At 42.5% G+C, this 15799-nt stretch overlaps 1 long non-coding RNA gene across 1 annotated transcript; it reads right to left on the reverse strand.

Annotated features, from left to right (window-relative positions):
• Positions 1 to 709: 709 nt before the first annotated feature.
• Positions 710 to 10809, reverse strand: LOC103677343. Its single transcript, XR_572379.2, has 4 exons — positions 9942 to 10809; positions 7405 to 7563; positions 2826 to 2993; positions 710 to 1787 (listed from the first exon to the last, which is right to left on the reverse strand). It is a non-coding gene; the product is annotated as an uncharacterized LOC103677343 (long non-coding RNA).
• Between the last annotated feature and the right edge of the window lie 4990 nt (positions 10810 to 15799).

Here is a 15799-nt window from a genome sequence, read left to right on the forward strand (position 1 = left end):
AGAGGAGCCTGATGTGGGGCTCGATCCCATAACGCCGGGATCACGCCCTGAGCCGAAGGCAGACGCTTAACCGCTGTGCCACCCAGGCGCCCCTACCCCCCATCTTTTAAGTGTGAGCTGTGCATAGTGACTTCCTTCCAAAGAATACATTATGGAAAGGAGAAAAAAAAAAAGAGAAACTGCACAGTGGAGAAGTCTGACAAACATAACCTTAGCCATGCGATCAAGGTCAACACTAACAGCGTTCAGTCATGTTGATACCATGTACCGTTGATAGGATGTGATGAGAATGGCACTTTACTTCTGTGGTCTTTTCCCAAGAAAACCCCACAACTGAGGTCTCATGATGTGAAAGACACCAAACTCCAGTTGAGAGACATTCCATAAAATAGTTAATCAAACTGTCAAGATCATCAAAGGCAAAGAAAGTCTGAGAAAAGGACACTGTCTAGATGAGCCTTCGGAGACATGCTGACTACATTTAACATGGTCTCCTGGATGGGATAAGGGGTGGGGTGGAGAGGACGTTAGGTGAAAAGAAAGGAAATCGGAATACGGGGTGAACTTTAGCTAATAATTATGTATCAATATTGGTTGTAACAATTGTACCATACTCACTAAGGTGTTACAGTAGAGGAAACTGGGTGTGTGGTATATAGGAATTCTGTGTACTGTCTTTGCAACATTTCTGTAAATAAAAAAACTATTATACAATAAAATGTTTATTTTTTAAAAAAATAAGCAATAGATTTGAACAGATACTTTGCCAAAGAAGACCTACACGTGGCTAATAAGCACAAAAAAGATCCCCAACATCATTTTTTCTCAGCAAATGCAAATTAAAACCACAGTGGGATACCACTATACTTTCCCTAGCGAGGTTAAAATTATAAAGACTGACAAAAATAAGTGTTGGCAACCAATGGAGACATTGGAATTTTTATGCACTTCTGTGGGAATAAAAAATTGCATAACTACTTTGGAAAAGAGTTCGGTAGTTGTTTACCATTATATGTACACTATCATATGATCCAGTCCCTTCACTCCCAGGTATTTTCCTAAGAAAAATTAGGATATAGATCCACATAAAGACTTGTACATGGATGTTTATAGCAGTGTTATTTGTGATAACTCAAAACTGGAAATAACCCAAATATCTACCAAGTGAATGGATGAGTAAGTTGTGATATACCCATGTAACGGAATACTATTTACCAGTGAAAAGAAACAAGCCACAGTTAACTCCATGGATGAATCTCAGACACATTAGGCTTAGCCAGACACAAAAAAGTACCTGCTGCATTATGCCACTTACATGGAATTCTAACGAATCTCAAGGAATAAAAAGCAAATCAGCAGTCGCCAAGATGGAGCAGGAATTGACTTTGATAGGGCAAGAGGAGACTTTTGGGACAGATGAAAATGCTCTATATCTTGGGTGTGGTGACCACATGAGGGGATGTGTTGAACTCTGTATTTACAATGAAGCAATTGTCTTATTTACATATACTTTAATAATTTTTTTTTTTAGTGGAGTCCTGGCAGGAATTCTGAGGATGGTCCTCCGAGGCCCTTTAGGGGTGACAAATCAACTTGTCCTGCTCCATGGCCCTTCCACCATCCCATCCCATCCCCACCACAGCCCCCCACCACCTCAGGGAGCAAGGGAGCTGCTTCATACGTCTTCCTTCAAGATTGAGGGCTCCTACTCCTCAGGTGATTTTTGAAGGCAGAGGCTCCTTGGAGTAATCTTTGCCAGTAGGGCTCAAAGAGATTTTGTAGTGTTCCTGGAAGAGAGAGGAGGAAGGGGGGACACCTTTCTCAGCTTTCCATGACTCTCAGAAGGCACAGAGGAAGACCCCAGTGCCCAATGGGAGCACACGTTAGCAGACGGGAGGTGTAGAGCCTCCTGGCTGGGGCCAACGGGACACAGAGCCACCCCTCTGTGGTAAAGAAGAGCTCCATGAGGAGAGTAGTGGGAAACAAAATGTGTCCTCAGGAAACCACGTGTATAGTTTACACGGAGACTCCAGAGCAGCAGATGCCAGGTCATCTATCCACTGCTGACACTCTCAGGCAGGCACCGAACAAGGATTTCTCTTTCTTCCCCACCATGCTCAGAGTTGGCGATGGTAGGGTAGACAGTGTTCATAGACAGGAAGCTTGGAACTATGAACAGTGACAGCTAATAACACTGAATTTTGACAGACTATTCAACCCAGAGGGCCAAGACTTTAATAACCAGATTAGATTAGACAGATCAGCAGACTAGATGAAGGTTTAAGCCAGAACAGGCAAAAAGTAAGATGCATGCTCTGGGTAGCTGGGAAGATTCAAAGAAGTTTGAGAACATGACAAGCTTCATTTTAAAAATATTTGCATTGGTACATCTCAGTCCAATTGTTATATTTACATACGAATAGTATTTTTATAATATCTGTTTTGTAACCTGCTATTTTCACAGGACTGTATGTCAGGACCATTTGTCCCATCAATATATAGTCTTCTACACCATACTTCCTAATGTTGATGCAGCATTCCTTCATATAAATGTACATATTTTACCTAACTAGTAGCTTACTGTTGGACATTAAGGCTCTTTCAGTCTTTTGGTGTTATAAATAAATTTGATGAACAGTCTTGCACATGTATCTTTTCACACATCTCTAATTATTTCCACGAGATAAATTCACAGTTGAGGAATTGCTGGGGCATAGGATATTCACATTTTAAGGCTTTTTAACACCCTTTAGAAGATTCATACCAATTTACACTTCCATTAGAAATAAACCATTTTTAAAAGCTATTTTTCTATCTATCTGTACCTCTATTCTGGCCCAGTGATGATTCAGACTGGCTAAAAGAAAAGGTCACAGGAGTCTCCTGGGTGGCTCAGTCGGTTAAGTGTCTAACCCTTGATCTCAGCTCAGGTCTTGATCTTAGGGTGGTGAGTTCAGGCCCCGTGCGGGGCTCCATACTGGACGTGGTGCCTACTTTAAAAAAAGAGAGAGAGAAAAAGAAAAGAAAGAGAAATGGTCACAAACCTATTTCCCTTTCATCATTATGTCATAGTTAGGGTGAATTCAGCTCTAGTAGAATTAGCAACTCCAGCGGTGTTAGAGTTTATCCTTAGTTTAACGTAAAAATGGCCACGTCCACATAACGATAGTAATAGCAATGACGTTAACCTTTACCGTGAGATTATCATGCAGCAGGCAGCATTTATAGTACCTCACCGGTACTAACAGTCCTACAAGGTAATTAGTACTCTTTCCATTTTATTTTACTCTGTTTTTTAAAGATTTTATTTATTTATTTATTTATTTATTTATTTATTTATTTATTATTTATTCAAGAGAGAGCATGCCTGCGAGCTGTGGAGGGGCAGAGGCAGAGCGAGAGAGAATCTCTAGACTCTGTGCTGAGCACGGAGCCTCTCAACAGGGCTCTACGCAAGTGATCTCACAACCCTGAGCTGGAACCCTGAGATCATGACCCTGAGCTGAAACCAAGAGTCTGACACTGAACCTACTGAGCCACCCAGGTGCCCCCATTCTTTCCATTTTAAAGAGGAGGAAATTCTATCATAAGAAGGGTAGGTGCCTTGACCGATGCATTTTGTCTGTATTAATATGTATCAACATAACCTGGACCGTTTTAGAATGTCTGCACATTGTATTTCTGTTAATTTGCATGAGATCTTACAGAGTTTATTTTCTCTCCGACGGATCTGGCACTGCCTCACGGAGAAACTTCTGCTCTGAAAGTGAATGTTGTGCTTGAGCTCCCGGGGCCCTGCACAGGAGCATCCTGGACACTGTCCCTCACTCCATCTTGGACATAGGAATAGAGCACAGCTCTAATTCCCAAGCACAGTGTGGACATACTGCCCCAGTCCGCTGTGAAGATTGCCACAGGCAATTTGTGACAAGTAAGAAAGTTCCATGGTTTGCCTATGAGGTCCTTCTCAAGTAAATTGGAGTGGGTCTAAGATTATCCTTGTGCTAAGGTCACCCTCACTCCCAACCATTCCACCGTGCTTTCAGAGAGGGACAGAAGCAGGAGAGGAGGAGGAAGGCAAGCCATCTGCGGCTTGTCTGAACGCTGGATCCAGGGAGTGGGGGCCGTGCGAATGCGGGCTTCTACAGAAGCACTGGGAACCTCAGCTCCGAACTGAAGGAGCAAAAGGGAGCGGAAAGACAGATGACTGAAGGGTGGGAAAGGGGTTTTTGTCTGAATACAATAGAGAAAAGTGTTTAAACATTTTCAGTCCCAGTCTTCTTTCCTTAATGAGTATCAAGAAGCCAAGTTCAGTTCCCTACCAGAAAAAGACAAGACATGTGTGCACAGCAGGGAGAGATGGTGAAAGTACCACGTTGATGCTTGAGCACGTCAGAGGCCATCAAGATGGCCATGAAAAGAATGGGACCTCCTGAAAACCTTGTTGTTCAAGACATGTTTTCTCATCAATGAACAGCTTGCCAAGGGCAGATAAGCAGCGTGAAAAGAAAAAAGAAAGAAGGAAAAGAAAGCTTCTATTTGTTTATTGACAGAGTTGTTCTTAATCATTCGTTTGCTTATAACTTCCAGAAGGAAACTGCCATCCCTGGCCCATGTCTGGTTGGGAGAGGTCTGCTCTCACAGAGCGGGGTTATCAATGTTCTTGCTTGCTGGTGAGCAGTTAGAGTCACTGTTTCCTACCAAGGTCAAGGCCGTGGACTATACATCTAATTAGGACAGTTAAGTCATTGTACTCCATAGCTACAAACCGGATGCCTACCCCCCGAGAGATATCCCTCAATGTAATGCCCATGTTCAGAGCCAGCAGAAGCCTAGCATCTACTGCAGAAATAACTCAAAGCAGTGTCATTTCAGTGTATATTTTGGTGTATAAATCCCAAATCACTGTCATTTTTCAAAGAAAAAACCTTTTTTTCCTATTTAAGGGCAGCCTGATTAAAGCATTCCTAACTCTCAAGCTCTTCCTCTTGTTTACATGGCTGGCCCTCCCTGCTCTTATAGGTGTCTTGCCCTAAATGACTTCTGTTGGAGATTAATATCAAAAGAGCACCCACCCACGATACAACAGTCCTCTGGTTTTGAGGTAGTCTTTTTTTATGCAGGATGAATTTTCTTTAATGCTTTTGCCTTTTTTTTTTCCTCTTAATGAAAGTCACATATATGCACTGTAGAAATAATAAAAAATGCAGAAAAGTATAAATTTTAAAATTAAATCTCCGTTAGTCAACGTGGGAAGAATTGTTTAAAGGAACTATCGCTGAATACTAAAGCAGCTTTTAGCATTTTAGTGATTTGATTATATTATGGATAGTCCTCTGATTAAACTCTGTACTGTGGGAATGATTCGTAGCCATCTTCTCATGCTATTGTTTTCACCTAGTTGTTTATTTGAAAAATCATTATGGCTGTTTTCTCTTGCATAAATGTCAATCTCTGCTGAGAAATGCCATCAGCTGCTTTTCTTCAAATCATAGTTTGGAGTGTATTCTTCTTTAGAAAATTACTGACATTAAATATTACTGGCCTTGTAATAGAAAGAGACTGTGATAATTCTGGAAATTCAACATTCAGGGTGCCTGGGTGGCTCAGTCAGTTGAGTGTCTGACTCTTGTTTTCAGCTCAGGTCATGATCTCAGGGTCGTGAGATCGAGCCCCATGTCAGGTTCCATGCTGGGCGTAGAGCCTGCTTAAGATTCTCTCTCTCCCTCTGCCTCCTGTTCTCTCCCTCTCCAAAATAAATAAATAAATAAACAAATAAATGAATAAAATAAATATTTCAGAAGAATGTTGTTTAAATAAAAAACAATAGTTACCACTTGAAATTATTATGCTATACACCTTAAACTTACACAGGGCTGCGTATCAATTATATCTCAATAAAATTGGGGGAAAAGATTCATACACACATAAATATTTACCACTTGAAGAGATTAAAAGGAATTGGTCATCTTAATCAAACTCCCCTATTTTCTAAATGATGGAACTGAGGTCCAGAAATGATTGGTGACTTGCCCAGGGTCAAGTTTGAGTGACTTGATTATAACCCTCAGATGAGACCTCAGGGCTCTTTGCTTTGTTGGTTCAAGAGTACAGTGAACACAGCTGGGGGTGATGAAAATGTTTGGGATTTGGATAGAGGAGGTAGTTGAACTCAGTGCCACTGGATTGTATACTTTAAAATGGTTACTTTTATGTTATGTGAATTTCACTGTAATAAAAAGAGTAAAGAAAAAAACCAAAAGGAATTAGTGAATCTCAGAAGTTAGGACTGTTTATACCTAACACCTAGGATTCATAATTATTCAATGCCCCCACTCATCGTAACTGTGAGAAACTTGATTTCAAAATGGTATGATAGAGAAATGGATTTTAACCATTCTCACCTTTCTTGCTTTACTTTGGTAATAGCAAACTTGAATCGTATTTCTACTCTGGGTAAGTCAAAGTGGTTGGTCAATTGATTGCACCTCACATTCTACATACATTAGGAAAAACGCCAGACACTTCCATGACTCTAAAGCAGAGGTGTGGCTTTAGCATAACATAATGCATATAACATCATGATTTTCAGTTCCAGTCCAATTCTAAAATTTTCAAAGAAAAGAAGATAAGAAAATAGAAGGGGGAAGGAGAGGAGCAGCCAGGGTTTGCTTCATTAATGTAGCAGATCTCTGTAGGTAAAGGGTCTGGGCATAGCAGGTGATCCATTCCTCCTTTATAATTGGGAGCCTCCCACAAAGGCAAGAGTGCATCCCACGGGTGCCCCGAAAGGAAATAAATAATCCATCCCCCCCCCTTCTGACTCAGGAAAGAATGATCTGTTGCCAGGAGCTGGCATTTCAGACAGCAGTGCCTGGCCAGATGCCAAACTAGGAGGCGGGAAGCTGAGGGTTCTTGATCTGGAGACTTGCAGAATGGGAGGAAGACTCCAGAGGTGTGCACTTCTCACGGAATTTGGATGAAAGTAATCTCTCCTTATGAAAGGCTTTTGTGTCTAAGAGAAAGCCCTAACCCCCAAGAGGAAGAGTGGTACAGGAAAGAACCAAAAGATTTGTTTGTTTGTTTTTTTGCCCTGTTCACTTGCAGGTTTGCTGTGTGACCTTAGACAAGTCACTTCATCTCTTTGGATCTTCAGTTTCCTAACGGGTGTAATGCGATCCTTTCCAACTCTGATGCTCCGTGATTCTCTTCATCCGTGGGCCTGTAAACCACAGGGCTGCTGGGTAATCCTGCGAATCCTATTCCAGCCGAGAGCTGCTGCCGGTTGGTTCTTCAGGTTCCTTTGGAGCCCACACACTACCGGGCTTATAACAGAAGAAAAACATGTATCACCGCCTCCTTGTTTTCTTACTCCATTTTACTCACAACAATATTAATACTTACCTTTTGTGGAGCTAACAGCAGAAAGATCATTTTCTCATCACACAAAGCTTCCTTTTGAAGTCTCCTTTCTGTCTGGATCGACAGCAGCCTTTGCTCTTCAACTGAGAAAGGCCCAAACGAGCTGTTGCCCCAGCCGGCTCCTCGTTTCCAGTCTGTTGGCTGTGTAAAGAACGCCTCATTCACTCTGGTGCCTCCAGCCAGAAGCCGGGAGAAGGCCCTGACCCCTCGCTATTCCTCAGTTCTCCTGAGCAATCCATCCGTCACCAAGCCTGCAAGTAGTTCATCCGTTCCTCTCCGTCCTGCCCTCTTCCCCCAGCTATCGCACTGGCGTCCTGATGGCGTCCCCACGCCCGCCCCCTGGCCCCAGCTCCCACCCACTCTCCCTATCACAAAGTATGCTTCCTAAAACAGAAGTCAAATCACTTCACTCTCATGCTTCCAACTCATCAAGAGGTCTTCCCATTGCATTTAAGATGATGTTCGAAATCCTCACTTGGGTTTATCCTCTGTGAGCTCCACGCACTCCTCTCTCATTCACCAGGTCTCCTCCTCAAAGCCTCCCTGTCTGTCTGTGACGGGCTCATTCCTACCCTCCGCCTGGATAATTCCTTGGCAGCTCTCCGCTTGAACATCATTTCCTCAGACAGCCCCGCCTTTCTCCCCCTCCCCAAATCCAAATAAGTTATGTCCCTTTTACAATCATCACAAATCATAATTATGTGTTTTGTGGTTCACTTATTTACAACGTCCTTCCTCATGAGTTTCCATGAGGGGATGGACCACCTCTGTTTTCTTCCTCATAGCACCCCAGAGCCCACCGCCATGGCCTGGGAGCAAATCCTTGTTGAATGACTGGCCAAGGGAAGACCCTGTAGTGAAAGTCTCCTTCTTCTAGCCACTTTATTTCCCGCTTATAACCTCTTGTCGGGAACAATGCTCCAGATGAGAATGTCTTTGTACACTTTTCACTTTTTCAAGAGCTCCCCCTATGAAGGGCCTTTTGGCTTGGCCCAGGCAAGCCTCATTGGAGAGTTGCCATCCTGTGTTCACACACCCTACTTTGCTTAGGGATGCAGAAAGTTTAAGACTTTGCCCCTAGACATGTCTTCAAGACATGTAGCACGGTGGTCATGAGCAAGGGCTCTGTGGTCACTCATACTAAGGCTGCTCTTTGCTAGCCACCTGGCTTTGGGCAAGTAACTGCCCCTCAATTTCATCGACTATAGAATGGGGATAACAATAGAACGTAATGGATAGGTTGCCTTAAGGATTTAATGAGGCACCACATGTGAAATGAATGGCTGTTATGGCCTGACACATAGCAAGAGCCTGATAAACATGAGCTTCTATCAATATGTTTCACTCAACCCCAGAAGGAAAGCCTAAATGCTGAGTTCTAGGTCTGGGGAATTTCGGGGGAGGAATTTCCGGGGAGGGGGGCATCTTTCTTGGTCTTTCTACTTTACCCTACTATACTTTGTGGTCCCAATGTGTGCCAACAAAAACGTGATAAGCTTCAGTTTCCCACACTATTCATGTGAAGCCATAGGCACGTCTGAAATTTTCAAGCTAGCAGTATAAAATTGCTGATGACCATTGTTTACACCTCGGCAAGAAGAATCATGTTTAGGAATAACTAATAATATTTGAAAGCCAAGTCTCTCTTTCCTAGAGAGTGTTGGTGCCCCGACATTTGGCGATAGTTGAATACAGAGCCCTTGGAGGCAGACAGTGGGTGATATTAACCTTCTAAACAGAAGCCTCGGCATTCCGGTGCCAGGGTACCCGGAGGAATTTAACATTCCGCTCCTCCCTCCCTCCCTCCCTCCCCCACTCCCTCCCCCACTGCCCGACTTCCGCAAAGTGGTTTTTGAAACAGAAGTACAGCCCCAGTTCTCTGTGTAGGTGGTGACGTGGGAGGGGGTGAAATGCAACCTTTATTTTCCTGACTGCCTGTCATCCAATTCCCCGTTTTCCTCTGACTTTCATGAGTGATGAGGTCATCCCGGCGCAGGAAAATCAAACTCCTATTTTTCAGACCCAATAAAGGCCGGCATTGTGTGTCTGCGTAAACAGAGAGGCCAGACGGGCAGGGCGGCGGGGACTCGAGTGGCCCGCCCCCTGGCGGTCGCACGAGACAGTTGTGGCCCGCGCTCCACCGCCCGGAACAACGGCAGGGAGGCGGAGAGGGTGCGTGCGAAAATGTAAGTTAAAATTAGATCAACAGTCAGCTCGGCTCTCTCAATCAATGCTGCGCAGGGCGAGCGTACAACCAGCTATTTATAAGCTAAACCCGGCATTATCTTCCTCTTTTAGGACGCACAGATCCATTACTGCGCGCCGCAGGGGAGAGGATGCTGCAGGGAGCTGATGCATGCCACATTTCAGCCCCGCGGGCTGGCCGCGGCGTCATCCAGCCTACGAGCCGCACGACGTGGGGAGTGGGAGGAAGCCTCCAGAGCCGGTGCTCCCACGGCTCTCTACAGGACTCCTTCCCCGGACTGCCCCCCAACGACCTGCTCCCGCCCATTCCTTACCTCCGTGGACGCCTTAGTGTTTAAACAGAGGGGCGCCCAAACGCAAACAATGATCAGGGGCTCTCCTGTGGGTGCAGAGTGCACGCGGGCCGCGTACGCCTACCCTTCCAGGGTTTGACTGCCTCTTGACAAAGGTTTCCAGGCTAGCTTCCCCGAGGGACTGCATTACTCAGTCCTTGCTCAGACAATTGTTGCTGTAGATAGCCGCACCCTCCCTCCACCCCCGTCCCAGCGCGGCTGGGAATGGATTTACAGCAGTCCGTCCGATGCAGTAGATGGAAGGCCTTGGCGAGACGGAGTGTGCTCTATCCAGCCCCTGTCGTGCTAGACAACGGGGCATTCCCAGGAGCGTTTGCCCCAGTGGGTGCAAGTCATCTCCCGTATATGCAGAAATGTCCCCACGTAGGATTTGCGTGGAAGTTGTTAAATTGTTATCAGTTTTCGAAAGATGCTACAGGAAAAAAGGCACAACCTGGTAGTGCACAACCGCCTCAGAAACACAAATCAAATCAGAGTTCGGGGGGGAAATGTAGCCCTGCTCGTCTTAGAGATGTAGATAGCAAATTTTCTATTATATATGTATTTATATCGTTTCCCTTAATTTTTGCTTTTCTCTTTTTTACACTTTCTTCAATAAGCATGTACTATATTTAGAGAGCCAAAGAATTTTAATAGTAGCTTAAATGTACATTAGGTATATTTATAGAATTAATGTATTATTTGACATAAAAGGATTTTGAACTGAAGATAGACACTAAAGCGTTCTTCTTTTAGAAACAACCTTTTCCCTCCTCTTCAAATTCTTGTTGGCTTACCAACAAAAGATATCCTGCGTCTGTCCCTTTCCCCAAAGCTAGCTGGCCTCTAGCTTCGTCCCAAGTCACCATTCCTTATCCTCGACCTGGATTGCAAAAGTCTCATCTTTCTGGCCTACCCACTCCACAGAGCAACCAGATTGTTCTTTTAAAATGTAAATCGGATCCCAACGCTTCTCTTTCTTAAAGGCTTCCTCGGCTCCCCATTGTGCTTCGCTTTAGAGCCCCAGCCCGTCACCAGGTCCGGAGAGGGGTGTCTGGTCCGCCCTCGCTCCCCTCTCCTCTGCTCTCTCCCTCCCGTTTCTGCAGCGCGCTTGCACGCGGGGCCTTCTTTCTGAGCTCCCAGCCCCCAGAGTCCTAGCTCCTGCTCTTCACTCCGGGCAGATTTCTCTCTCAGAAGCTCTCCTCCAAGCTGCCTCCGTCTCAGCTTAGATAACCCAAACCTTAGCAGACCCCTGCTGTTCCAGAACTCATGATCGCTTTACCCTATTTTATTTGCAACACAGCAGTTAACTGAGATTGGCTTGTTTATCCTTTGGGTTATGAGCTTATTCTCCCTTTTCACACATGAAAACGGAAGCCCCGTGGAAACAGGCTTTTACAAAAAATTTTCTTCTCCAGTCTTGTTGGGTTGAGACCAGTGCCTTGGCCCACTGCTGTTATTCAACATCTATTTATTGTATCAATCATTGGGTGTGATTTCTTAATATCTATAGAATTATGCATATTCTGCCTTGAATCTTCTAGTTATTTTTATATCCATATGCTTCCTCCTTTCGAGTGTGAGCTCCTTGAGACTGGATCCTGTTTAGTTCATTTTATTTTCCATGGCCTTTTGGCGTCTGGCACGTCACAGGTGACTAATATATTTATTAGACTGGATTGCAATTAGTGAATGGGTAATAAGCTGATACAATATGACTTCACCTCACATGTAGCTTTCACCAGGAAAAATATATATATATTTTTAAAGATTTTATTTATTTATTCGACAGAGTTAGAGACAGCCAGTGAGAGAGGGAACACAAGCAGGGGGAGTGGGAGAAGAAGAAGCAGGCTCATAGCGGAGGAGCCTGATGTGGGGCTGGATCCCAGAACGCCGGGATCACGCCCTGAGCCGAAGGCAGACGCTTAACCGCTGTGCCACCCAGGCGCCCCCAGGAAAAATATTTTGATATCCAAAGAGAGAAATTGTTGCTTTGATCCTTATAACACCACACACACACACACACACACACACACACACACACATGCACACGCACAGGCACACACACATTTGCTTTCAATATTTCAAAAAATGCTCATGTCCATTATTTTATTTGATCTTAATACCAGCTCTGTGAGATAGGCCTATGATCTACACTTTACAAATGCAGGAACTGAAGCTCAGGGGCATGAATTGACCTGCTCCAGCTTGAGCAGCTAATATGAGGCAGAGACAGGACGGGAGCCTGTTAATTTCAATACCCGCAAATGTGGACACATAAAAGCACACATACACACATACATACATATATGTCCACATTCGCTGGTATTTTTTCATCTCTACCACACTCGCGGTTGGGACCAAATGAGATCATAAATACAAAGTATCTTGAATCTGGCATGTGACAGGCTCACAATAAATGACCATTCCTTCCTCTTGCCTGCACTGCGGTTGCCATAATCTCTCCATCCCAATAAAGAAGAATGCATCTATCTTCACTTTGTTCTTTTTATTACTAGACTAATTTCCAGGATCCTTCTTATTGTGAAATATTCATGCATAATATTAATTGGATGCTTTCACAGATCTGAACAATAGCAAATGAATTTTTGCTAACTGGCAACCCATTGCTCTTTATCTTTTACCCTGAATACAAACCAATGAGAAATGTTTGTGAATACCTACCGGAGCCCAGCTCAGCTTAAGTTATACATTACACAGTTCGGTGTCGGTGAGGGAATGGCACATTAAAAATGCCAATGCTTATTAATCATGAACAAACACTAAACATAGCACAGCCAGAGGGGTCAAGTAATATGCAAAATTGGTTTTACAATAGGCAAAATAAATCAAGAGCTCATTCTGATCATTCATTCATTCATTTATTTATTCATTATTTGTTGAGTATTTTTTATGTGCCAAGCACTGTACTAAGTGTTGGGAATACAGAGGCAAGTAGTAATCGATGAAGTCTCTACCAATATAGGTCTAGTACAAAAGATAGACTTAAACCAAATAATCACACAACAGAGATCAACGTTGTGAGAGGCAGAACGGGAGGAACTGACATGGGAAATTCAGGGAAGACTGCCTGGAGGAAGTGAGGACTAAGCTGGGCTATGTCCTCTGTGAAGGCCTGACTCAATACCATGGATGATTACTAAAGAGGAGGAAATGATCAGACAAGTAAATAATAACAATGGTCACTAACTTTTAAATTCTTTTACTTAGTAAGTCTTCCTTAAGTGCCTCGTATGTGCCAGATAGTTGTCTAGTTGCTACGGGTTACAGTAATGGTCAAAGACAAAAATCCCTGCCTTCGCGGGCTTATATTGGAGGCGGAGAAAACATCCAACAAACTAATAAAGAATTTTAATGGAAAAGAATATTAAGTGGTGTTTTCTTCTAAGGAAAAGAGTAAACCAAGGAAGTACAACAAGGAAGTGTGGTGGGGTAAGACGGAGGTACAGTCTTACGTAGGGTGGTCCCATATGCCTTCAGTGAATAATACATTTCAGCAAGACCCACCGGGGGTAAAGGAGTAAAACCAGGCTGATCTGAGGGCTAGGGCTGGAGCTGGTGATTGCAGAGGGAAGAACTCGCCAGGGGGAGGACTCTATCTACCAGTACAATAACCTCGGGACAGCTTGAGCAGCTAATATGAGGCAGAGACAGCATAACTGACTAGTTTGAGGAAGTGCAAGGAGACAGGTGTGTCCAGAGTCAGTGGAATAAGCAAGGGGTAAGCTAGTCAATGTGCTCAGGGAGGTAAGGGATCTCAAGGGACATGATAGGTGATTGTAAAGTTTTTGGCTTTTACTCTATGTGCAGTGGGAAGACACTGAAAGCTTTTGAGCAAGTGATTGACATTATCTGATTTATGATTTAATGGTCCCCCGGGCTGCTGTGTAGAGAGCACTCATGTTCCAGGCAATGTGTTAAGTGTCTTAACAGATGACCTCATTTTAGCTTCACAGTTCTGAGACGTACCCATTCTATAGGTGAGAAAACCAAGGTGCAGGGAGTTTAAATACTTACTCAAGGTCATGGGGGTAGTAACTGACAGCGCTGGAATTCAAAGCCAAGCAGTGTGAGTCCAGCACCCAAGCCATTAGCCGCAATATTAGAGTCCCTCTGTAAGAGAGACTGGGATCACGAGTGGTGGTCATGAGAGGAACAATAATACCTATCACTAATTGAGGGTTTTCTAGCTGCTGTACTGGTTTTTCTCATTAATTTTATTTATTCTCATAAAACCCATATCAGATAAGTATTGTTACTCTTATTATAGATAAGGGAACTGAGACTCAGAGAAGTTAGGTAATTTACTTAGGTTTAACCAGTTTATAATTAGATGCTAGAACTCAAACCGGGGGCACTTCATCAGATAAATACATTAAACTTTAAAATCTCTACTTATTGTAAAGAGCCTATAATTGAGTCTTGTATTTTTTAAAAAAAATCATTTTATCTTTCTTTTTTGATTGGAGTGCTCAGTCCATGTATTTCTATAATTACTGAAATAGTTTATTTAATTCTTTCTACTTTCTATTTTTTTCTATTTTTCCCATTTATTCTTTGTTCTTCTATGCCTCCTTTTCTACCTGCTTTTGAAGTATTTATTTTCCATTTTTCTCCTCTAGTATCTTTTTGTCATCCATTCTGGATTTTCTTGTAGCTTTTATCCTAGAAAATTCTTGTGCCTTTCTAGCTTCTCAGTATATATTGTAAGTCAACATTTTTGCCACTTCACAAGTAATTCAAGAAACTTACGATAGTTTAACGTCATTTCCATCCTCCCATTCTTTGTGACACTCTTTAATATTTGACTCCTACATTATGTTCTCATAAATCTTCTCCTTATTTTTGTTTTCAAAAGTTAGTATTTAAAAAAAAATTTATACACGTATTTATTCTTTCTAGTGCTCCTTATTCCTTCCCAAAGTTTACTATTTTCATCCAGGATTATTTTCCTTCCACCTGAAACTTTGCCCTTAGTAAATCTTATAGTCCCGTTTTAGAGACAAACTTTGTTTGTTGGGAAATATCTTTATTTTGGCTTAGCTGTTGGAGTACCTTTTCACTTGATATAATTTTACTTCGTGTTGCGGTTTCCTTTCAGCTCTAATGATGTTAAAGCATTATCTTCTGGCTTCCATAGTTTCTACCAACAAGTCAGCTATCAGTCTTCCTGTTACTTTGAAGGGAATGTGTCTCTTTTTTCTTTGATTCTTTTCAGATTCTCTTCTTTGTCTTTAATTCTCAGCACTTTGAATATGATGTCCCTAAATGTGGTTTTCATTGTTTTTATTCTTCTTAGTGTTCCTTGTTATTGAATTCGTGAGTGGATATCTTTGATCAGTTTTGGAAAGTTCTCCGTTATCTCTACAACAATTGCTCTTTTCCAGTCCCCTTCTCCTCTCCCTCTGGGATTTCAATTATACATAATATTGCTTTTTTTTTTTCTTTCTTTCTTTCTCTTTCTTTCTTTCTTTCTTTCTTTCTTTCTTTCTTTCTTTAACTGTGTGGCACATGTTGTTTCAGTTTGGACAATTAAAAAAAAAAGATCTGGTCTTTGAATTAAAAATTCTGTGTTCTACATGCTGTTAAACTTATTCAATTAATTCTTCAGTTTAGATAATATATTATTGTATTTTTTCAATTCTAGAATACCCATTTGATTTTTTTTAGCAATTTCAATTCTCTTAAGAATTGAAATTCTTAATCTTTTAATTCGTTTCCCCTCTATTTTTAAATATAATAATCTTAATTATTTTAAAATCCTTTTCTGCTAATTACCACATTTGAAGTATCTGTGGCTATGCTTCTGTTATTTC

The sequence above is a fragment of the Ursus maritimus genome, unplaced genomic scaffold (genome assembly GCF_017311325.1).
Source record: "Ursus maritimus isolate PB19 unplaced genomic scaffold, ASM1731132v1 scaffold_4, whole genome shotgun sequence".
In the NCBI taxonomy this organism is placed as follows: domain Eukaryota; kingdom Metazoa; phylum Chordata; class Mammalia; order Carnivora; family Ursidae; genus Ursus; species Ursus maritimus.